The sequence below is a fragment of the Schistocerca piceifrons genome, chromosome 3 (genome assembly GCF_021461385.2).
Source record: "Schistocerca piceifrons isolate TAMUIC-IGC-003096 chromosome 3, iqSchPice1.1, whole genome shotgun sequence".
Lineage (NCBI taxonomy): Eukaryota > Metazoa > Arthropoda > Insecta > Orthoptera > Acrididae > Schistocerca > Schistocerca piceifrons.
The window spans coordinates 342,426,057-342,451,216 of NC_060140.1; the positions used below are offsets into that span (position 1 = coordinate 342,426,057).

At 44.2% G+C, this 25,160-nt stretch overlaps 1 non-coding gene across 1 annotated transcript; it reads left to right on the forward strand.

Annotated features, from left to right (window-relative positions):
• Nucleotides 1-20,073: 20,073 nt before the first annotated feature.
• Trnas-cga lies at nt 20,074-20,148 on the forward strand. The gene has a single exon. It is a non-coding gene; the product is annotated as a tRNA-Ser (tRNA).
• The last annotated feature ends 5,012 nt before the right edge of the window (nt 20,149-25,160 follow it).

Below are 25,160 nucleotides of genomic sequence, written 5' to 3' on the forward strand. Positions count from 1 at the left end.
CATAGTGCTCAGAGTCATATTTTGAGTAATATCATTATTGAAGAGCAGAAGAGCAGAAGTTTAAGGTCAGACTGCAGCACTGCGCAAATAGGAATGATTATTGTCAGCTAGTTAACTTGCTCAGAGCTGAGAGGAAGACTACTCCACTTTCCTAAGTAATGGATTTGCATACTAATTGATTAAGCTGTTTGGTCTTGATAGAAATACTCTGTTAACATTGTACCCTTTCTTAAAAATCATTGATCACTTTAACCATAGTACTCTTCAGACTATTATTGTATGTAAAGAACACGTGAGGTTCTACTCTGTCTTTTGAATACATACTTCGTTCTAAAATCGTTGTCTTGGCGAATCATTTCATAGGAACTGATACTCTCGCCACCCCACCGTTTATCATTACGCATTACCATATGCAACAGCTCGAATATTTATTTAGAAACAGAAATCTAGATTAGCGACTGCCTGCTTGCTGTTTGCTGTTGTGCTTTCGAGAAATCTGCAACAATGTTGTCAAGACGTGCATTTAATACAAAATCAAGCTGCATTCACTTCAGTTACAGTTCAGTTCATATTAGGTTCCGCCGGCCGGTGTCGCCGAGCGGTTCTAGGCGCTTCAGTCTGGAACCGTGCGACCGCTACGGTCGCAGGTTCGAATCCTGCCTCGGGCATGGATGTGTGTGATTTAGTTAGGTTTAAGTAGTTCTAAGTTCTAGGGGACTGATGACCTCAGATGTCAAGTCCCATAGTGCTCAGAGCCATTTGAACCATTTTATTAGGTTCCGTAAAGTTGGGCTAAACTTTACAAAGAAACAAAATGTAGAGAGAGAAACTTACAAGATAATGCCCGACCACACACAGCGAGAGTTTCTACAGCTTGTCTTCATACTTGCCAAACCCCAAATTCAGTTTTTGTGAAATTGTTGCCATTTGTTTGTCTATACATGTACATCACATCCACCGATTTCCGTCCCACTTTGTCTTTAAGTGTATTTGTTTGCTGGTACATGTATGTAGTCTTGGTACACAGTGAAATCTTCGCGCTAGATCCAAAACAAACCAGTGTAGCCCATTCATCAAGTGAAGTATTACGTGGTAATGCTGCAACAAACTATGTGGTGTTATTAGAAGTGTATGAAAATAATCCACCACCATATGATGCAGTTGTTCAGAGACGCATACAATGTGGTCAAAGAAGGCTGAATGCTCAATTGAGGAAATGAAGTCCGTAAGCGAGTCCGGGATTATCTTTGGCACTTCATTCGTAAATCTCTGTCTCTATTGCGTGGAACTATATAATTCACAATGACTGGTTTTGGTTTATTGTCTTCATCACATCCATTACAAAATACTCTCAAGAGCGAAACAAACTGGTATACCTTCCTAATATCGTGTAGGGCCCCCGCGAGCACGCAGAAGTCCGCAACACGACGTGACATGGATTCGACTAATGTCTGAAGTAGTGCTGGAGGGAACTGACACCACGAATCCTGCAGGGCTGTCCACAAATCCGTGAGAGTACGAGGAGGTAGAGATCTCTTCTAAACAGCACGTTACATGGCATCCCAGATATAAACAATAATGTTCATGTCCGGGGTGTTTGGTGGCCAGTGGAGGTGCTTAAGCTCAGAAGAGTGTTCAGAGTGTTCCTGGAGCCACCCTGTAGCAACTATGGACGTGTGGGGTGTCGCATTGTCCCGCAGGAATTGCCCAAGTCCTTCGGAATGCACAGTGAACATGAAAGGATGCAGGTGATCAGACAGGATGCCTACGTACGTGTCACCCCTCAATACAGAGTACATACATACCTACATACGTACTTACATTAATCCTTGTTCCATAGATCATGAACACGACATTTCGTAATGATGTGGAACGTGTCACTTTAACGTAAGTTTTCTTTAAACAAAATAATTAATTAATTATTTTTTTACAATTACTACTTCATATCTAAGAATTCACCTATTGAGTAGGAGTTAGTCATTCAGAAATTCTTCTAATTTGCTTTTAAATGTTGGTTGGCTATCTGTCAGACTTTTAATACTATTTGGGAAATGACCAAAGATTTTTGTGGCAGCATAATTTACCCCTTTCTGTGCCAAAGTGAGATTTAATCCAGAATAGTGAATATCATCCTTTCTTCTAGTGTTGTAGCTATGCACTTCGCTGTTATTTTTGAATTGGAATGGGTTATTAATGACAAATTTCATGAGTGAATATATGTATTGCGAAGGTACTGTGAATAACCAAAGTTCCTTAAATAAACGTCTGCAAGGTGATCTTGGGTGGGCTCCAGCTATTATTCTGATTACACGCTTTTGTGCAATGAATACTTTCTCTCTTAATGACGAATTGCCCCAGAATATACCATATGAAAGCAGTATAGATTTAAGTGTCAGGAAGTCATTTCTGAAAGTATTCGTATGGAGTGTAGCCATGTATGGAAGTGAAACATGGACGATAAATAGTTTGGACAAGAAGAGAATAGAAGCTTTCGAAATGTGGTGCTACAGAAGAATGCTGAAGATTAGATGGGTAGATCACATAACTAATGAGGAAGTATTGAATAGGATTGGGGAGAAGAGAAGTTTGTGGCACAACTTGACCAGAAGAAGGGATCGGTTGGTAGGACATGTTCTGAGGCATCAAGGGATCACCAATTTAGTATTGGAGGGCAGCGTGGAGGGTAAAAATCGTAGAGGGAGACCAAGAGATGAATACACTAAGCAGATTCAGAAGGATGTAGGTTGCAGTAGGTACTGGGAGATGAAAAAGCTTGCACAGGATAGAGTAGCATGGAGAGCTGCATCAAACCAGTCTCAGGACTGAAGACCACAACAACAATGAAAGCAGTGAATGAAAATAGGCATAGTAGGTTACTATTTTTATTCACTGCTTTCATATCTAGACGTATCAGGGGTCTCATATCATTCCAACTGCACACGCCCCACACCATTACAGAGTTTCCACCAACTTAAACAGTCCCCTGCTGACATGCAGGATCCATGAATTCATGAGATTGTTTCTATACCCGTACCCGCCCATCCGCTCGATACAATTTGAAACGAGACTTGTCCGACCAGGCAACATGTTCCCTGTCATCAACAGTCCAATGTCGGTGTTGACGGGCCCAGACGAGGAGTAAAGCTTTGTGTCGTGCAGTCATTAAGGGTACACGAATGGGCCTTCCGCTCCGAAAGCCCATATCGATGGTGTTTCGTTGAATGGTTCCCGGGCTGACACTTGTTAATGGCCAAGCATTGAAATCTGGAGCAATTTGTGGAAAGCCGCAGCGACGTCGGAGATTTGGTGTTTTACCAGATTCCTCATATTCACGGCATACTCGTCAAATGGTCATACGGGAAAATCCCTACTTCATAGCTACCTCGGAGATGATGTGTCCCATCGTTCGTGCGCCGACTATAATGCCACGTTCAAACTCAAATCTTGATAACCTGCCATTGAAGCAGCAGTAACCTACCTAACAACTGTGCCAGACATTTGTTGTCTTATATAGACGTTGCCGACCTCAGCGCCGTATTCTGCCTGTTTACATATCTCTGTATTTGAATACGCATGCCTATCTTAGTTTCTTTGGCGCTTCAGTGTAGAAAAAAACTCTAATGTGACTATAATACTAAATTCAAAAATATACAGAAAATCTAAGAATATATATAAGAAAGACTGAAAGGTAGTGGCTCTTTGGTCAAGCCGTCTTTCACCTCTTGTTAATTACGCAGTCGCTACAGAGCATTCCAGCCATCTCAGCTACGTAGCAAGCCTTATGGCGAGTAACTGTAAGTATGGCAGGGAATGACAGAGTTGGTTTGCCGCTAGCAATAATAGCTGTGACACTAAATGTTTTTCTGTGTCAGCGAGGAGGGCAAGGAGACGTGGCCAGGGCTGCAGGAATCAAAGAAACAGCCTTAGGCTCTTCCAGGAAAGAATCCAGGCTTCTACAAAAGTGTGACTGCTTTGCTTGTGAGCGGAGGCGATGGCCTCTCGCCATAAAGTAGGCCCTCGAGGGCAGCCTGGTCTTGAGCAGGACAACGGCTAGAAGCCTGCATTCTGGAGGCGCGTTGTCCACCTCGATTGTGCGACCGACGGACAGGCGCCGAGCTTTATGATTGCTTTGGGAAGGAGAGCATTGTCCACTGCAGGCGAGAAACGCACGCACGTTTCTCTGGCGCCAAGCTTAGCGAGGAGAGCATTGAGTTTGGCGGAAAACTTTCTCATTGGGAGAATACGACTATGCCCTCTCTAGGCGGTAGTTCTGGCGCTGTGTTGGAACAACGCGAGCAGTGTGGCCGTTGTAGGAGACAATTCTATGGCGACTCCAAATGGATTTGGTGTCGAGAAGCGATGAGAGGAGAGATTTTCGTGGCATTCGGTGGATGTCCACCACAGAGGACGGTCTGGGCAATTCGGTCGAGGTTCGCTTTACGGTCACGGTAAATTGGCGGAGAGCCGCCACGGACAACAATCTTGGTTTTTCCGGCGCGCCAGCCGTGATTCTCTGCACATCTCGGCCTTGGCAGTTGCGCACCTACGGCCAGTCTTCACATCACCCGTTGGGCAGATCAGTGGTGAGTATATCGGCAGCCCGGGCCTATTAGCAGTCTTTGCTTGAGGACTCAGTCTTCACTGCAGCCAGTCCATCTGACCTGCAGCTCTGTATTTCAACTAACCCATGTCGTATTGACGTTTAGCTACCAGTTCACAAGCTCGGTCTGTACCTCACTTACAGTCAGAAAGCGTTGTTGCTATTACCTTGACGGAGACATCGTTTTTGCTTGACCCCCTTCCCCTACAATAACTTTGCCAGCAATCAACACCATCTGTCACCGTGCATTTCGTTTCGTGTTCTTGTTTTTATAATTGATTTCTGGGAATTCACCTGTTGGCTTTGCAATAAACCAAGTCTGAAAAGAACAACATATCATTTCAGTACCCTATTCATCCTGACTATTTGAATTATACGAGGGTTGACTGAAAAGTAATGCCTACATCTTCGTAACTCTTCAACAGTTGGCAGCATTGGTATGCGGCAGGTACTGGCTTGTTCCATAGCCTCTTCTCTACAGCTCCAGTTGGCGGGAAGCTTTAGCACTGAACGGTTGTTTTGTTACAGTGAAAAGTATGGAACCCTCGCAGACTGTCAGTCAATTTGATTTTAGCAACGTGCAATCATTGAATTCTTGACAGCAGAAGGAGATTCTTCAGAGAATGAAAGCAGTTTATGGTGACTGCGTTGATGTGAGTACTGGGCGTCGTTGGGCGAGTACGTTTAAAGATGTTAAGTTGGGAACATCTGATATGTGTGACAAACAAAGAGTTGGACGTCCTGTGACAGCAACCACCGAGTTTCATAAGCAAAATGTTAACTGATTGATTCAGGACGACGGTCGTATCACTCAGAGAGAAACTGTAAGCACAATTGGCATTTCACAAGAACGTGTGGGTCACATTATTGCTTTCCTTGGCCATCGGAAGATCTGTGCAAGATGTGTACCCCTGATGCTGACTCCTGAAATGGCAGCCACAAACATGAAATTTGCCAGGAAGTCCTCTTGCTTTACGAGAATGAAGGTGACGCCTTTCTCCATTCATTTGTGACAGGGGACGAAACGTCAGTCTATGGAATGCCGTCACAAAGACTCGTCGCAGAGAAAGACATTCAAGACGCAGCCCTCAGCTGGAAAAATCATGGCCAAAGTGTTCTAGGACGCAGATGGCGTTATCCATGTTGATTTGCTCGATCGTGAAACAACAATAAATTCAGAGCGTTACATCACAACGCTGCAAACTTTGAACGACGGTTAACAAGGGTCCGAAAGGGAAAGGGAAATGTTTTCCTGTGGCATGTCAATGCCAAACCATACACTTCAAGAGCCACCACAGCAGAACTTCAGAGACTGAATCTCACCACCGTACGGCATCCTCCACATAGTCCAGATTTAGCAGCGTCAGACTTCCGTCTGTTACCGATAATGAAAGATGATCTGCGGGGACATCAATATGCTTCTGATGAAGACGTTGAGAGAACTGTGAGACTGTGGTTACGGAAACAGAGTGTCGACTTCTTCCGTGACGGCTTCAGAAAACTTGTTCATCATTGGCAGAAATGTATCAAATGGTTCAAATGGCTCTGAGCACTATGGGACATCTGAGGTCATCAGCCCCCTATAACTTAGAACTACTTAAACCTAACTAACCTAAGGACATCACACACACCCACGTCCGAGGCAGGATTCGAACCTGCGACCGTAGCGGTCGCGCGGTTCCAGACTGAAGCCCCTAGAACCGCTCGCTCGCAGCGGCCGGCTAGAAATGTATCCAATTGGCTGGTGATTATGCGGAAAAGTGAATATTGGTAATTAAAGATCATATTCTAAGGATTATTTCTGCGTTTGTTTTATTAAAATATTCCCATCCAAACACAATTAACGAAGGTGGAGGCATTACTTTTCATTCAACCCTCGTAATACATCTTTGTGGCCTGAGGGAACGTAATAAGGATACGAATTTTGGAAGTTTACATCACTGACAGCCATAATATTCGATTGTAAGTATTCTGATACAGTATCATGGTCAAATAATTTGGCAGTCCTTTCAGTGCACTGTCGATCATCAGGCCGTTTAAACCAATAATTACCGTTTCATTTATTCACTTTTCACACAATGTCGCACTTGTAGTCTGATTTTAAATACAGTCTTATGACTATGTACTGTAGTACTAACATTTTAGGGTTGACAAGGCCAATATCTGTCATGTTTGGATTTTGTTTTATATTGTGACATTTCTGAAGAAGGCTACATTATTATAGCCAAAACCTAGGTAAAGTTTCATTGCCTATGCAACTGGAGGCTGCAATTTAATATAATTACATTTTACAGTTCCTGTCTCTGCTGCACCATGCTAAAAATATTCAAATAGATTTTTTACGTTATAATTTAAGGTTAGACACACACTTCAGCCATGGAATCCATTTTAATTAATAATCACGAATATTCTGTTTTCAGCTATTGACTCTGTGGTGGTGATTACTTTGCTGTCTCAGCCCTCTACTGACTATAGCTTTTGCTTGTATAAATGCTGGATGCCTTCAGGCCATCACTAGCACTTGTACCTGTGAGTACAGATTATTTGACGTTGATACTGGCACCATAATACTTTTAAGGGTGTGTTATGGCTGTCAGCCATGTTATTTTTGTTATACGGGATGATTCAGAAAGAAAGAACAGATATCAGTTGTTTGTTACAGACAAATTACAATAGACAGAACCACATTGTGGTTGTCACTGGATACAGGAAAGTCAAAAGTTTTTACACATCTACGTTGTTGTTTGTAGCAACATGCGACTACACCACGAGCGAAATCGTTTTATGTGTTGGAATATGTGTGAATTCAATCCATTATTCAATTGCAACGAAAATTTTGCCGTCGTTTCAGCATGAAGCCGCCTGTGCACAAGCAAATTAATGACTGGAAGTTGATTGCATATGCAAAAGAAGAGCACTGGTTGGCCACGCACGTCTAATGGAATGTCGAACGTATCCGAGATGCGTTCAAACGGAGCCCTCGGTAGCACACAATTCAATTTCCTCAAACAACGGTGTGGCGGGATTAAAAAACAGAGCCCTCATATGAAGCCTTACAACTGCAGTTACTGCAGCAATAACGTCCCGGTTACCATAACAGAAGGTACGAAGTTTGCTTTTTAGTTTTTCTGTATGTGGGACGGGACACTTTTTCCGAACATTCATCTCTTCGGACAAATCGACTTTTCATCTATCGTGTACAGTAAACCGCCATAATATAAGAATTTGGGGGGTCACAAAATCCTGGCGTCGCCGTTGAACATGAAATTCACCCAACGCTTTTGTTCACAAAGTTTATGGACCTCCCTTTTTTTGCGGGGGAAACTCTGACAGGAATGTCAAACCTGAACATGCTGCAAAATTGGTTGTTTCCTCCACTTGACAAAGATTCCAGTGATTTCATTTTTATTCATGACGGCGCCCCACCTCACTATCACCTCGAGGTGCGGCGTTGTCTTAACAACACCATCACACAACGTCCTATTGGAAACGGTGGACAACAAGTTCTTGTTCATTGTTTTCAACCTCTCAGGTCGCCAGACCTCATATCTTACTATTTTTTTTTTTTTCTGTGGTGGATACATGAAAGACAGAGTCATTTTCCCACCTGCGTCGGCTACTCTTCAAGTTCCAAGAAATGGAACTGCTGAAGCTGTCTGTTCAATAAACGGGTCGGTCGGAGATGAAGAGGCTTCCACAGAATAGACTAGCATGGAGAGTAACATCAGATCAGCTTCTGAAGACAACAACAAAAACCGTTAAAATGAACTTTTATTGGCTGAGATCTGGCAACCGTACGTTTTTTTTAATTACAGGATGTATCTATAGCTACATTGGAGATCATAAAATGAAAGCAGTGCTTTTTGCCGATGACCTGATGTTATGGGGAAATTGCGAGAAGGAGGTGCAAGAGCAGTTAGATGTATGGGAGGCAACGGCAGCACAATATGGAATGCATTTCTCTGCAAAGAAAAGTGAAATAATTGTCACAACAAGGAAGAAGAATAGGCCAAATGTGGATATAACTTGTGGAGGGGAAAAACTACAAGTGGTAGAGAACTTCAAGTTCCTGGGAAGCATGATTGAAAATAATGGGGAAACGCAATGGAAATAAATGAAAGGTGCAGAAAAGCAGGGCAGTTCTACAAATGCATTAGGGGGCTTATTTGGAGCAAGGAGGTGCCACAGAAATCCAAGGGAATTATATACCGAACCTACTTTGTCCCCATATTGGCATACGGAAGTGAGACACATGGGTAATGCACAAAAGCGACAAAAGTAGAATACAGGCTAGTGAAATGAAGTTCCAGAGGAGCAGGTTGAGTGTAACAAGACGAGACAGATTGCGAAATGTGTATGTGAGGGAAAGACTAAAGGAGGAACCAGTACAGGACAGGATAGAAAAATCAAGACTGCAGTGGTATGGACACATGAAGAGAATGGATGAGGGAAGAATTCCGAAGAGGATGTTTGATCTGCAACTGGAGGGGAAGAGGCCCAGAGGAAGACCAAGAGATAGATGGGTGAAGGGAGTGAAGGAATATGTGACGAGAAGAGGAGAGAACTGGACGAAGGTGGAAGAGGGGGAATGGTGGAAAGACAGAACACGATGGAGAGGCTTGTATTCCCGACAGACCCAGCCAGTGGCTGGAAACTGTCCAAGATGATGATGATGATCTATAGCTACATGAATGGCACAAAATTTTTGTCAAATTGATCATGGTTTCGACTCCATTAGGGCAATCTTCATCAGAATAAAAAAAATTACAAGGATTACCTAGAAAATATAACATTGCTTAAAATACAATATACTTAATAGGATTACTTCCATAAATTACGTACAGCAGAATGTACTTACATGTAATCACGCCACGGGTAAAAATGTCTGAGCAAAATATCTCTCTTCAAATAAATTTATTTATTTATTTTTTTTTTTATTCCTGTGATACTTTTATTTGACGAGAGCTCTTTCGCTTAGACATTTTTACCCATGGTGTGATTACATGTAAGTACATTCTGTCGTACGTAATGTATGTCAGTAATCCTATTAAGTATCTACATCTCCATCAACTTGGATACTCTGAAAATTACATTTAAGTGCCTGGCAGAGGGTTCATCGAACCACCTTCACAATTCTCTATTCCTCCAATCTCGTATAGCGCGCGGAATGAACGAACACCTATATCTTTCCGTACGAGCTCTGGTTTCCCTTATTTTATCGTGGTGATCGTTTCTCCCTATGTAAGTAATATTTTTGCATTCGGAGGAGAAAGTTGGTGATTGGAATTTCGTGACAAGATTCCGTTGCAACGAAAAACGCCTAAGCCTTTCTTTTAATGATGTACAGCCCAAATCCTGTACCATTTCAGTGACATTCTCTCCCATATTTCGCGATAATACAAAACGTACTGCCCTTCTTTGAACTTTTTCGATGTACTCCATCAGTCCTATCTGGTAAGGATCCCACAACGCGCAGCAGTATTCTAAAAGAGGACGGACAAGCGTAGTGTAGGCAGTCTCCTTAGTAGATCTGTTACATTTTCTAAGTGTCTTGCCAATAAAACGCAGTCTTTGGTTACCCTTCCCCACAACATTTTCTGTGTGTTCCTTCCAATTTAAATTGTTCGTAATTGTAATCCATAGGTATTTAGTTGAATTTACGGCCTTTAGATTAGACTGATTTATCGTGCAACCGAAGTTTAATGTGGATGACCCCACACTTTTCGTTATTTAGGATCAACTGCCACTTTTCGCACCATTCAGATATTTTTTCTAAATCGTTTTGCAGTTTGCTTTGATCTTCTGATGACTTTATTAGTCGATAAACTACAGCATCATCTGCAAACAACCGAAGACAGCTGCTCAGATTGCCTCCGAAATCGTTCATATAGATAAGGAACAGCAAAGGGCCTATAACACTACCTTGGGGAACGCCAGAAACCACTTCTGTTTTACTCGATGACTTTCCGTCAATTACTGCGAACTTTAACCTCTCTGACAGGAAGTCACAAATCCAGCCACATAACTGAGATGATATTCCATAAGCACGCAATTTCACTATAAGCCACTTGTGTGGTACAGTGTCAAAAGCCTTCTGGAAATCCAGAAATATGGAATCTATCTGAAATCCCTTGTCAATAGCACTCAACACTTCATGCGAAATAATAGCTAGTTGTGTTTCACAAGAACGATTTTTCTAAACCCATGTTGACTGTGTGTCAAGTATTTTGTACTTTAACTCATGTCATATTTTCTAGGTAATCCATGTAAATCTTTTATTCTGATGAAGATTGCACTAGTGCAGTCAAAATCACGGTCAATTTGACAAAAATTTTGTGCAACCCTTGTGTCTATATATACATCTTGTAATTACCGTTAAGATGCTGATTCCTTTCAGTATTTTCTTTTGAATTTTCCCGTGAAGAAATTGATAGTACTACAATAAGTTACAGACATTGCACAAGCTGTCCAGATACTGCGTACTGGGGATTCAGCTACTCCTACCTGTAGATTTTATCTAACCCACAACGCATTCAAATACCATACGCAAGATTTTCATATTCTCTCGTTCTCTATACGCAAACTGTTATTCCTACAGGAAAAAATGGACGGGATCTTTTTGTAGTAAAGCTAATGTAACTAAATTTTGTACTGGGATACTTTTTGGGAAACGTTTTCGTTATAGTCTGTAGTTTTCGAATTATTCAACGAAAACCTACAAAAGTGACCTTCAAACTTGTTTTTATCGAATAACACTGAAACTATGGCCTCCAGCATAAACGTGTCCCACTACCAAATTTAAATATGTTAAATTTCCTGTTCATTCATTTTTGTCTGCAAGACTAATAATTTGCGCCTAACGAACGAGAGAATACCAGAATCTCGTACGTGGTTTTTAAAGGCGTTGGTTGTAGAACAATATGATTTTTATAACTCTGCCTTGTACAAATCGCATCTTTTTTTTATGGAGATGCGCTTTTCCTCGTACAATCTGTGGGTCTCACTTCATTTGTCATTTCACGTACATCTTAATGTCCTATTACGTTTTATATACATTAATCGTAATGGGAGGTAGATACGAAGTGACGATTGACGTGATGACTCGCATACTAGTTGATCGAGGTTTGTCTGTAGTTTACGAGGGCGGTATGGAAAGTAACAGCCGTTCTAGCGTGACGCTAGTATTTATGCGCAAGCCGCTGCCATTGTCATATCTGCATGCTCTCTGATTACTACGCGTCCAGCTGTGAAGGTATGGACTTCGTTCTTACGCGCATTCGCTTAGTTATAAGCTCCAAACATGAGCGTTATAAATAAAAACTCCCGCGAAATGCGCAGTACGAGCAGTAATAAGATTTATTTCGGTGCGAAACGTTTCATCAGCAGACATTCATCGGTCCAAGCGCTATGAACGAAAGTGTTGTGCGGCAATAGGCTCAATTTTATAAAAGTGGCAGAACAAACACTCATGACGAACTTACTGGATATAAGGCCTGCCTGTTACGCAAAACATTGTTTTTTCATGCGACCCAAACATGTTTCAACACCTCTGTGCCATCGTTAGTGTGTTTTCTTTCTTCAAGTCTGTAAACTGTGAACATATTTTTAAGTGTTAAGTGATAACTAATCTAAGAAAATTAGGCCTAAAGACAGTTTTTGTTTGTTTTGTTATTACCTTCATTTTATATTATGTATATGATATTGCAGCACCATTTGTGTATTGTCCTGTAAATGAAATATAACATAAAATCAAGCTAGTAATAGAATAAACAAGAACTGTCTTTAGGTCTAATGTTCTTAGATAAGTTATCACTTAAAATATGTTCACTTTTTACATTTCTGAACAAAGAAAACCCACAGATGATGCCACGGCGTTGCTAAAACATGTTTGGGTCACATGAAAAACGGTGTTTGGCTAACAGACGGACCTTATATACAATGAATTTTACTGAAAATACGGTAAATAAAAAAGATGCAAGTCCTAAAGGAGAATACTCATGATGAAGAGAGGAGCGGCAAGTCTTCTATCGTGAGTAATGATTCTGTCAAGAAAATTGACGAAACAGTACGTGAAAATAAAAGATTCACCATCTCTGAACTTTCTGAACAATTCCAACAAGTTTCTCATGCGGGTTCGTATGAGGCTGTCGCCGATAACTCAGCTACGGAAAGTTCCGTGCTCGGTGGATACCGAAATTGCTCACAGAGGTCCACAAAAACAAATGTATGGGTTCTGCCTTAGATTTCCTTTCAGGCTAGGACGCAGGAGGAGTAGATTTCTCGGAAGAGAATCAGGATTGCGGCACGTGACGAAACTTGAGTGGCATACATAAACTCCAAAACGAAACAACAGTCGATGGCTTGGGTCAATACCAGTTCTCCAGCCGAAGGAAGACCGCGAAACTTTTGTCATTGATGAAGGTTACGGCTACAGATTTTAGAATTCCGAGGGAATATTGCGAGCTGGAATTATGGAGAGTGAAAGGACGATCAGCTGTCTACTGTGACACTCTGAAGAAACGTAAGCGAGCCATTCAAAACGAACGTCGCGATATGCTGACATTCAATGCTGTGTTTTTGCAGGACAACGCTCGTCCGTAGAGTACGTGAACAACTCTAGAGATTATGAAGCACTTCAGATGGGATGCTTGTGGTCATCCCTCACACAGCCCAGACTTGGCCCCAAGTGATTTTCGTCTCTTCACTCATATGAAGAGGTAGCTTACGTCACAGTACTTTGATGACGACAACGAACTTCAAAATGCCACGAAAGACTGGCTACGCGCCCGAACGGAAGAACTTTATAAAGAAGGAATTTGTTGATTGGTGAAACGCTGAGAAAAATTATGATTAAATTGCGCAGTTTCAAGATGTACTCGTATATATACTAGGGCTTCGTCCTTGAAACTTGTTGCGACCAGATAAAGGAATAAAGCGCGTATGTGGAAGAGTTAATTCTGGAAATTCCTAATTACTGTCAATAAGCTGTGCAGACATAAAAGGCAGTACGATGGACGATTTGAAAAATAGCCGTTCAACTTCTTCTGAGGGGGTAGTGAGAAGCTGTTACACCACGTTTTCTGCCTGGTATGAGCAACAGGGAGTGTCGGGTTCTTTTTTAGCATAAGCGACTCTCCAGGCTATTTATAGAGCCTTTGTTTTCTTTAAATGGAAGCCGGAAACCGGATTCTCGCAATGCAGTTAGCGGAACGCTGCCGTGGGAATGGCAGAAGTGGGCAAATAAGGACAGCGAAAACACCGCGGTAAATCCGATGTTTATTTTTAGCAAGACTGATTAAGAATTCTGCGCTCTCAGCCTCTCTACCGTAACAGTGAAATGCCTGCTCGAGACAAATACGGAGAAAAGAACTTAATTCAGCGCCAAGAAACGAAGAAAACTGTTGCATAATTTTAAAATCGCTAATAATGTCTCCTTTAATGATGTTTCATCAGCTTGCTGAAACGATGGCTGCGTAAATTCACAATAATACCTTCGAAATCAGTTCGCTAAAAATGACGAATAAACTGACAATAAAGGAAATAAACACAAGAAGGAAGATATTTTGGAGTTCATTTGTCAAGCTGACTGCACTGTTCAAACTTAAATACTCTCCTATTACTTCTTAGTGCTTTCACTTTCAGACTAAGCTGGAGAAGCATGAAACTTAAATGCACAGAAGCATTTAAAAACTGGGCCTTGTCCTGTGGACAATAAAAATAATTCCAGAATGAGATTTTCACTCTGCAGCGGAGTGTGCGCTGATATGAAACTTCCTGGCAGATTAAAACTGTGTGCTCGACCGAGACTCGAACTCGGGACCTTTGCCTTTCGCGGGCAAGTGCTCTACCAACTTTTTTTTTTTTTTAAGGGAGATTTCAGGTGACGCCACATTGGGTGATTTGCGTGTCAGCGATGATGACGAAATGATCATGAGGACAACACAGCACCCAGTCCACGAGCGGAGAAAATCTCCAACCCCATCGGGAATCGAACCCGGGCCCACTGCGTGGTAGGCAAACACGGTACCACTTTTTTTTTTTGGCCTTCCGCAGGCAAATGCTCTACCAACCTTTTTTTGTTTTTTTTTTTATTTTTTTGTTTGTATCCAATGTCAGGCTTACCACCTTTGCTGACATACATGTTGTTGTACTATCGCATAAATAGTGTCTACAAAGTCCATATGTTGACAAATAGTGGCTAATTAGAAAATTAATTAATTAAGGAAATGAATAAAACTGAAAATGCCCAAATGAAAGACATGAAGACATTGCGGATAGTACAAATACAAAAGAAACATGCTCCTGTAGCAACGAAATGAAATTCGTGTCGGGGGCGACACCTGCTCACGACCCGACGTTCGATAGAACAAGAGAGCCATCTATCGACTCGTTCTCCAGACGTTGGTGTAAGACTGGGTCGTCTTCTCGAAATTAACTAAGGGTCCGTAAGTGTGATCGATGTCTATCTCGGCTTCTTCGTCTATCTCATCTCTCACCCGTCACACCCCATCTGGCCGGCGGGTCGGTAAATGTAAGTCGCAAGTAATTAGCGAAGTCTTGCCTATATTTCTTATGCTGTTGCAGCTTCGTGTGTCCATCCAGGAGAAAATGCCAAAAATCAATTTTGTCCTTTTCCGATTCGTTATACACGTAGCCCACCACCATTCCCCGCACCCATGTCACTGCATTAGTTTTTTGGACCGGGAAATAAGATTCTTGGGGGAAAAAAAGTGTGTCTGATGAAATTGTGTGAGGGGCGGAGCGTAACAGGAACGCCAATATCTGTTGTGCCAAGTGCCACACTGGAGCCGTCCCACTACATGCTAAACGATGTTCATCAGTGTCCACTGTTGCGCAGCCTAAACATAGTGGAGTGTCTGCCAAATGAATCGCGTGCCGCCGTTGATTCGTTGCGAACTTCCTATTTATCACCACATACCATGTTGAGCGTACCGACGTTGGGAGGTAAACGATCCGTATAACGCGCCATATCTGTCGCCAGTTCTTGTCTGGGTACTTCTTTTCCAGGGTATTCCTGGGGCACCGGTGCAGTAAGAGTTGGTATACGTCTCGCGTCGTCGGTAGTCGTGTTGTTGGGAAGGAATCTCTGACATAGCTAAGCTCCAAAAAAAAAAGACTTGAAATGTGACAGCTTCGGTGAAATATGGCCCACATCGACTGGGGGCAGCATTGAAGTGGGCGCTAGTACATCGGCCAACGCACCCGAGATAATGCGAAATTGACCGCGCCACTGTCGGAAAATCTTACTGACGAATAACGCCCGTGCCTTTTCATATACGTTCACTAGACCAAGTCCACCCTCTCCAGGTGGTAGCGTAAGCGTTGTGTATCGGATGTTAAACAGGTGTCCCACACTCACGTAGGTTCCGAAAGTTGCTTGTATCCGTGATGCCATTGTGCGCGTTAAAGGCAGGACATGCGCTACGTGAGTGAGTCTCGGTGCTAGGTATACGTTAACATAGGTCACCCTCTGAATCATATCCAACGCTCTTAATTTCTGTAACAGCACCATTGTCCGCATCAGCTTCAATATGCGTCGGTAGTTATCCGCTGCTGTCCGCTGCACATCCGTGTGGAACGTAATACCTAGGCATTTTATGGTCTTAATCCTCGACCGACATTCATGCAGCGTGATTTTTGTAGATTAAGCACGCTTCCTGCAGCCATCCCGTATCGCTGTATCCATGCCAGCGCCGTACGTACTTCTTCGCCTGTCCGTGCCACCAGCATCACACCGTCAGCATAAGCGCGGCAATGAAAGGTCAGTTGTGGCAAAGGCACTCCCTCCAACCGTCTTCGGAGACCATATAGACAGGGTTCCAAAGTCATTGCATACAAAAATATCGAAAGGGGGCAACCTTGACGAACTGACCTTGAAATAACAATGTAGTCAGCGCCCCGCCCATTCACCGAGACCTTTGATCGTACGCCGTGTAACAGTCGCATGATCACTAGGATGAAGACCTGTGGGATTCCCAATCTGCCCATCACCGCATGCAAAAAGGTATGATCCACTCTGTCGAACGCATGATCGAAGTCAATAGCGACGAGTGCCCCACGCACTCGGCATGCCGCTGCTAATGCGATGATATCTCGGTAGTCACTGAGCGCCGTATGTACGTTGCTCTTACCGCCGAGGCAAGTTTGATCTATGAGGAGTCTATCAGAAAGTGAAGACCGCAGGCGAGCCCCAAGGATGCGCACGAAAATCTTATAGTCGCAGTTCAAGAGAGTGAGTGGTCTATAATCTCCTGGATTTCTGCCACCGCGTGGTTTGGGTATTGGGATGATGATACCCTCCGTGAAGTCGGCAGGTATCTCAGTCTGCGGTAACAGGAGTTCGTTGTACATCTGAATCCAGGTCCGTCCCATGAGGTATGCAAAGGCGCGGTAAAATTCAATTGGGAAGCCGTCCTGTCCTGGGGACTTGTTCAGAGCCCCCCTGGCAATTGCGTCTGTCAGCTCGTCCTCTGTTATCGCTGTGATGAAAGTCTCTGCATCCAGTGGTGGTCCTCTATCAGGCATTTCCGAGATGACATCATGTAGTGTCTCGTGGTTCACATGTACAGGTTCATATAACTGGCGGAAATAGTCGGTAAACACATGCGCAATATCACGCTGGTGCACAACTTGCTGGCCAGTTTCAGAAATTAGTTCCCTGATCAATGTCCTGCGTCGTCGTTGGCGTTCACGTACCACGTGGTGCATGGAGGGGGTTTCGGCAGCAACTGTGTCCGCCAATCTCGCCCGGACCATTATACCTTCCATTCTTAGTCTCGTCAGCTGTAATAACTTGGCTTTTATCCTGCGCATGGCCGTGTGCCTTTCCGGCGATGGTTGTTGGGTCATCAGCTCCCTCAGGCCTGTAAAATAAAAATCAGCCGTTGTGCGGTTCCACTGCGATTTGTCCTGCCCGTATCGTATCAACGTTCTCCGTAACGTTGGTTTTGCGCATTTAATCCTCCACTGGAGAACCGAGGTGTATGCTCGTCGGCGGCGAACGCAGGTCTCCCAGGCCGCCTCTATCGACCGGTGACATTCAGTGTCACGTAAAAGTGCACAATTCATTTTCCAGTGACCTTTACTCCGCCATATCTTCTGACGCGTTGGTGAAATCGTACAGACGTACGTCATATGATCCGTAAAAGCCGCTGGCCAGATTTCGGCATCCAGTATCGTCGTCCGTAGAGCTCGTGTCACGTACACTCTATCAAGTCTACTCGCCGAGTGTCCCGTGACAAACGTATAACCCGGTCTGTCACCATGCTGCAGTTCCCAGGTATCCAGAAGCGCCATTTCGGTAATCAACGCACGCAGTTCCATGCATGGCACATAATGAGGTACTTGGTCCTTTTTGTCGACGACACAATTAAAGTCGCCGCCCACTAAATAGTTATCAAAGCGTCCAGCGAACAACGGTGCTATCTCTTCTGTGTAAAAAGTCGCCCTTTCTCTTCGTTTTGTGGAGCCAGATGGTGCGTATAAATTGATGAAACGAACGGCGCCGACAGTGATCGCTATGCCGCGTGCCGAAGGGAGAGACCTGACGTCCTCCACTCCTATTCCTTCCCTGGTGAGAATCGCCACACCGCATCCACTTTCATCGTGCACTGAATAATGTGCCTCGTAACCGTAGAACTCTGGCGGCGATGTGAAACGCACTTCTTGTAGGAGTACAATATCCACGTCCGCAGCGCGTAACATATCTTTCAGCATTTGAATTTTAAGCGGTGTCCGTATGCCATTAATGTTTATCGTGGCAATGCGGTACGCCTGGCTTGTGTTCATCAGTTGTAGGGCGGTGTCATTAAGCGTCCATCTGCACCCCCGGCGCTCCTCAACACACTAAGTTGGTCAACATTTCCCGACCCCTCCCGGCCTCTGGCCAGGACTGTCCTCAATCGTCGCGTTCGTATTTTCATCCTGTTCCTGTTGGTCCATTTCTTGCGCCCAGTCCCCCAGCATATTTCCGGAACTGGTCGAAGGATGGGAGGTAACGTTGTCATCGCTCTGATGTTGGACAGTTGTCATCTCCACTTCCGCCTTCCGGTCACCAGAAGGAGAGTTCAAGTTATCGTCGCTGTGTAGTTCCTGCATCGTCATCTCGGTATCTGTTGAATCCACTGGTCTCAGGTCGATACTGTCGTTGTCATCCACTGTCCCCTCGGGACTATGGCTATCGTCAGCAGAAGTCAGTCGACGCTTCTTTCTTCTCTTCGGCGAACGCTGTTTCCGTTGCCTTGCTTCCGCATCGGCTGCTGGGGTTGCGTATCCTCCGTCTTGGGCCTGGCCTATCACGCTCTCGGTGGAAGCACTGGCAGCCACCACGGATGAGCCTGGAGCGGCCGTCAGCTGCATCTCTTGTGTGGTGTGCTGTGTCTGCTGTGGTGGAACCGGTGGTCGGAGTTCCAGTCCGTTGGTGTCCATGTTCTCTATAGGGGGCAGCTGCTGGTGCCCATCGGAAGTCTCCCTCACGTCGCCTCTCAGGGCTTCCACAAAGGTCAACGGTAAGACAGTCGTCGGTTGTGGCGCCTGAACGTCATCCCGTGGAGTTTGCACTAAACTTCGCTGGAGGCATTCCGAGCGGACGTGACCTTCTTTCCCGCACCCCGAGCAAGTGCAAGGTTGCCCATCATAGATTATAATCGCTCGACAACCTCCTATGTACAAATAAGAGGGAACGTGCTTGCGCAATTCTGTCCGTATTTGTCTCACCCCATTTAAAACGGGGTACGTGGTAAAACTCGTCCATTTTTCGGCCACATGGGATAGAACTGTACCGTATGGTCGAAAGGCTTCGGTAACAAGTTCAGACGGGACCTCAAACGGAAGTTCGAAGACTCGTATAGTGCGGATCCCCATTCCCGCGTGATCGACTGTAACCGCACCAACATTCCCGTCGGCATGACAGAAACGATACCCGTTCGGTGATCGTTGTAGAAGTCTTTCGCAAGCAGCCTCGTCAACAAGCTTGACGTAGACGACGCTTGAAACGAGCGATAAATTAATTCCCACGATTTCCTGTGGATCGATTTTTACCTCTTCTCTGAAGAAACGTTCAATCTCGTGTGCCTTTGGTCGTGTATAGTCGTTCGCAAAACTGAACTTCAAAGTCGTTTTTCTGTACGAGTATGCCACCTCGTTCTAGACTCACAACACCGCACACGCGAAGCTGCTCTGGCGTAAACAAACAGGCGCGCGCACCACAGCGCGGCCGGCAGGCAACACATCCAACTGAGCTACCGAAGCGCGACTCACGCCCGGTACTCACAGCTTTACTTCTGCCAGTACCTCGTCTCCTACCTTCCAAACTTTACAGAAGCTCTCCTGCGAACCTTGCAGAACTCCTTTCTTTCAGGAGTGCTAGTTCTGCAAGGTTCGCAGGACACAGTTTGGAAGGTAGGAGACGAGGTACTGGCAGAAGTAAAGCTGTGAGTACCGGGCGTGGGTCATGCTTCGGTAGCTCAGTTGGTAGAGCATTTGCCCGCGAAAGGCAAAGGTCCCGAGTTCGAGTCTCGGTCGGGCACACAGTTTTAATCTGCCAGGAAGTTTCAATAAAAATAATTATTACGTTGAGAGTAACGAGAAGAATCATGCTGACTATTTATAATTTATAATATGCATCTGAATTAGTAATTCCTATGCGCCTCCTTTTATGTATTAGGGGAGTTCAAAAAGAAACGAGCCGGAGGCATAATTACAGAAACCAGTACCTGTATGTATGAAGTATTGACCCTGGCTGTTGAGACACTAGTCCCACTGTGACACAAGGAGGTGAATGGCTGTCTCATAAAATTCGCGGGGCTGCGATGTTAACCAGTTCCGCATGCCATGCGGGACGTCATCGTCAGAGGTGAATCGTTTGCCCCTCAGAGCCTTTTTAAGGGGACCAAAAATGGAACCCTTCTGATTCGCTTCCTGCAGCACGGGACAACAGTGAATTCCCAGCGTTATTCGCAAACCTTGACCACCCTTCGCCAAGCTATCAAATCAAAACGACCAGGCAATCTCACCCGTGGGGTCATTCTCCTCCACGACACTGCAAAGCCTCATACGGCCAACACGGTCGCGGCACTCCTGCAGAAATTCACATGGGAGGTTCTTGGCCACCCTCCATACAGTCCGGACCTCTCTCCCTGTGATTACGCCATTTTTGGTCCCCTTAAAAAGGCTCAGAGTGATAAACGATTCACCTCGGACGACGACGACCAGCTGTACGTGCGGAAATGGTTAACATCGCAGCCCCGGGAATTTTATGAGGCAGCCGTTCACCGCCTTGTGTCACGGTGGGACAAGTATCTCAACAGCCAGGGTCAATACTTCTAACATACAGGTACTGGTTTCTGTAATTATGCCTCCGGCTCGTTTCTTTTTCAACGCCCCTCTTATTTCATAAACAGAAATTCTTCTACGGAATAGCAGGAGCTTTCAAGGTGGAATTTTTTCAGTTTATTTTCAAATTTAAGTTTGCTGTCTGCTAGACATTTTATGTACTGCATTGAGTAAGTGATCAAAAATTTTGGAGGCAGCATTGTGCACCCCTTCTCGTACACGCACATCACTGTTCCTTTTGAACTGAAGTGGGTCATTTACAACAAATTTCATGAGGAGATAAATACACTGTGAAGCAGTAGTGAAAATGCTTAACTCATTAAACAGACGTGTACAAAATGATCACGGGTGAGCACCACATATTACTCTTACACTACGTTTCTGAGCAATGAAAGTTTCATTATGAAAGACGAATTAACCCAGAACATTATTCCATACAACAGTATTGAATGAAAATAGGCAAAATGTGTTAACTTACTGATCTATTGCCGCGCGGGATTAGCCGAGCGGTATCAGGCGCTGCAGTCATGGACTGTGCGGCTGGTCCCGGCGGAGGTTCGAGTCCTCCCTCGGGCATGGGTGTGTGTGTTTGTCCTTAGGATAATTTAGGTTAAGTAGTGTGTAAGCTTAGGGGCTGATGACCTTAGCAGTTAAGTCCCATAAGATTTCACACACATTTGAACTTCCTCCCAAGCTTTGTAATGATTCGAAGCGCAAACGTTGCTGAACTGAGTTGTTTTAGGAGTTAAAAAATGTATTTTTTTTGGTTTACATTTTCATCAATATAGACACTAAAAATTTCTACTCTCCTCCCTAGTTATTAGAGAAAAGGATGTTACGCAGACAGTTACAAAAGGATGCCATGCTGACTGTCACGAAACTGAAATCGGAACAGAGTAAGCAGGCGAAGCGATAAAAAATTGACGAAGTACCTTCGCAGCCGATTTTCTAATAGTAAGAAATAATATAATCGGCAACCTAATGGAAGACAGGCGACATCAGGAATAAAATAGGTCTTAATGTGAAGGTAACTTTTAAAGAGCTCTTTATCACTCGTGTATGAAAAACGGCTGATGATGAATGCATCTCAAACGATTCTCAACTACCATCCGCCGTTTGTGGATTAATATTATTGTTCTTAGTTACGAATCTTTCTCTCAGATTGAAGCTGTGGTTCGGGCCGGGGATGGAGCCTATGTTTTGCCTTTCGTGGGACTATGCTCTTACTGTGTCTGAGCTGTCCAGCCACCATGGCTCTTCGATCATCCTCAGTGCGCCAGTGCGTCTCTACTACTTTCCGGACTCGAAAGGTGATCTTTTGCATACCGTTCTGCAACAGCGGTCATGTGTTAACTATTTTGCGCCGGCCGGAGTGGCCGAGCGGTTCTAGGCGCATCAGTCTGGAACCGCGCGACCGCTACGGTCACATGTTCGAATTCTGCCTCGGGCATGGATGTGTGTGATGTCTTTAGGTTAGTTAGGTTTAAGTAGTTCTAAGTTCTAGGGGCTGATGACCTCAGAAGTTAAGTCCCATAGTGCTCAGAGCAATTTGAACCATTTTTTCGTATTTTGCAGAGAATGCCTAGCCACAACAAATAATTTACTCATTCACAAATTCTTCATCTGGCAGCAAGTATCATATCACAGTTGCAGATTAAATTATTCATTTTGTTACAATTCCTAGACTGTGGGTGTGTGGTGACTCGGTTAAACCCACCGATGCACTTATTTTCTTTGGAAATCCTTTGCTATGCGTATACATCTTTGTTAGAAATCATAGGGTATACACACCGCTCCGAAGTGAGCATTCAGATGCGCAGAATAAGATTTTGTCGACGTACAGGGAGTGGACAAAAATACGGAAACACCAAAAACATAATGGTTCAAGTGGCTCTAAGCACTATGGGACTTAACATCTGAGGTCATCAGTCCCCTAGACTTAGAACTACTTAAACCTAACGAACCTAAGGACATCACACACATCCATGCCCGAGGCAGGATTCGAACCTGCGACCGTAGCAGCAGCGCGGTTCCGGACTGAAGCGCCTAGAATCGCTCTTCCACAGCGGCCGGTACCAAAAACATAACACATGATCGTGCCTAATACGGTGCAGGAAACCCATCAGCATTCAAAAGAGCTTCCAGGCGTCTCGGAATGAATAAATACAGGTCCTGTGTGGTTTCCAAAGGAATCTGATACCGTCCTTTGTGGAAAATAGTGGCAAGTTGAGGCAATGGTGATGGAGATGGCTGGCTATCACGTACTCTTCTCTCCAAAGTAGACCACAACGGCTCAGTAATGCTGACATCCCGTGACTGGTGGTCAGTGGAAATGCGAAAATTCATCCAAAACCAAAACCAGCCCCGGACGACGAGAGCTTTGTGAACGGGGTCCCTGTCTTGGAACGCCAGCCCCGGTGGAGAACAAACGTTGTAGAATGGGCTGATCAGATCAGCCAAAATGGTCACATAATCCTTACAATAATGCGAGCTTGCAGAATACCCATGGGGCCATAGAACAGCACGATATGGCTTCCCGTATACTCGGCCAGAAGCTGGAAACAGTGTGAAAGAGGCTCGCCAGACCAAATACCTTTCTCCCACCGCTCCATAGTCTAGGTTTTACGTCTTCGGCATCATGCCATCCTCTTACAGCATTTGCATTCTCGATCAGTGGTTTTGGAGTTCCAGCTCGCCCTGCAGTTCCTTGCTGATGGAGCCTCCAGCGTGTTAGTATGGTGCTGACACGCTTCGCGAGTGCGACTTTCAGTTGTCAGTGATTTTAGCAGCTATTCTCTTATTTTTCGTCACAGTCCTCTCAAATGATCGCCTGTCACGATCACTCAACACACACACACTATCGTCCGTGTTGTGACTTAGCGGAAGATATTTTTCCGCTTTCCCTATAGGCGGTATAAATCTTCGATAGGGTAGTTTTTGAAACATCGAACACTTCGGCTCCCTTTGTTACGGAATCCCCCATCATACGAGCTCCAACAATTTGCTCAACTTCGACTTAAGTTATCTCCGACCCCATGCACTGAGTCCTACACAGAACACTGTTCTCATTAAGACTGACAGATGCGACATGACTTTGCAGAGGTGAGGTTCCTGCTTAAAAACAACAGTGCAGCCTGCATCAGCATTTGTGTTCAAGTATGCATTTCTCACGGTCTTCCCATATTTTTGTCCAACCCTTGTACATTTCGTCACAGGTCACATGTCTTCGGAACGTCGTCCCCTTAAGCGCTGTGCAAATTTTGAAAGTCATTAAACACTAGTACAGACAGAGTCCGTTCATAATGTATTGCGGGTTTTGTACACGCATTCCAGAGACAGCTTAGTAATTTGCATTCAATAAGTGTTACGAAGATGGCTTGTAGTTTCGAACAGCCAAATGCAAGGGCATTTAGCTTATCAGCTACAAGTAGCATAGCAAAGATGTTTGTGGTTTTTGTTATGGAAGAGGAAGAGATACGCAAAGGTATTTTTTAGGTTTTGTACTACACGTACTCGTTCAAAAATGGTTCAAATGGCTCTGAGCACTATGGGACTTAACTTCTGAGGTCATCAGTCCCCTAGAACTTAGAACTACTTAAACCTAACTAACCTAAGGACATCACACACACCCATGCCCGAGGCAGGATTCGAACCTGCGACCGTAGTGGTCGCGCGGTTCCAGACTCGAGCGCCTAAAATCGCTCAACCACCACGGCCGGCAGTCGTACTCTTATTTCCAACGGACGATAGGGATGTGCGCCAAGTGCTCAGTATTGCTATCTGTGAAGACGTTGTGTCAGTTCCTTCATAATATCGATTTATTGCTGTTTTATTTCTGAATATTAAAAATACTAAACTATTTATGATTGTATGTCAATGATCTCAACAATCACGCTTGTTACAGTAATATGTTGAAGAAGTGAGAAAAAGTTCGGCTCTCCTGCAATAAATTTGAATCTGCACGAATACCAAGGCCAGTCTAGTAACCGTACTTCCATTAGTGTTAAATGTATTTCTGGACTTCTCAAGTTCCTGTGCTCAGACAAATGCCAGTATACTGCATTTTAAACTGAAAGCGCTTTCAATGAATTTATTTCTCTCAAAGCCACCGCTCTCTTGTCTATTGTTCTGATTATTTAAAAATGACACAACTAAAGCAAGTGCCAACATTATCTACTGTTTATGAATGGAATTTATTTGAACCATT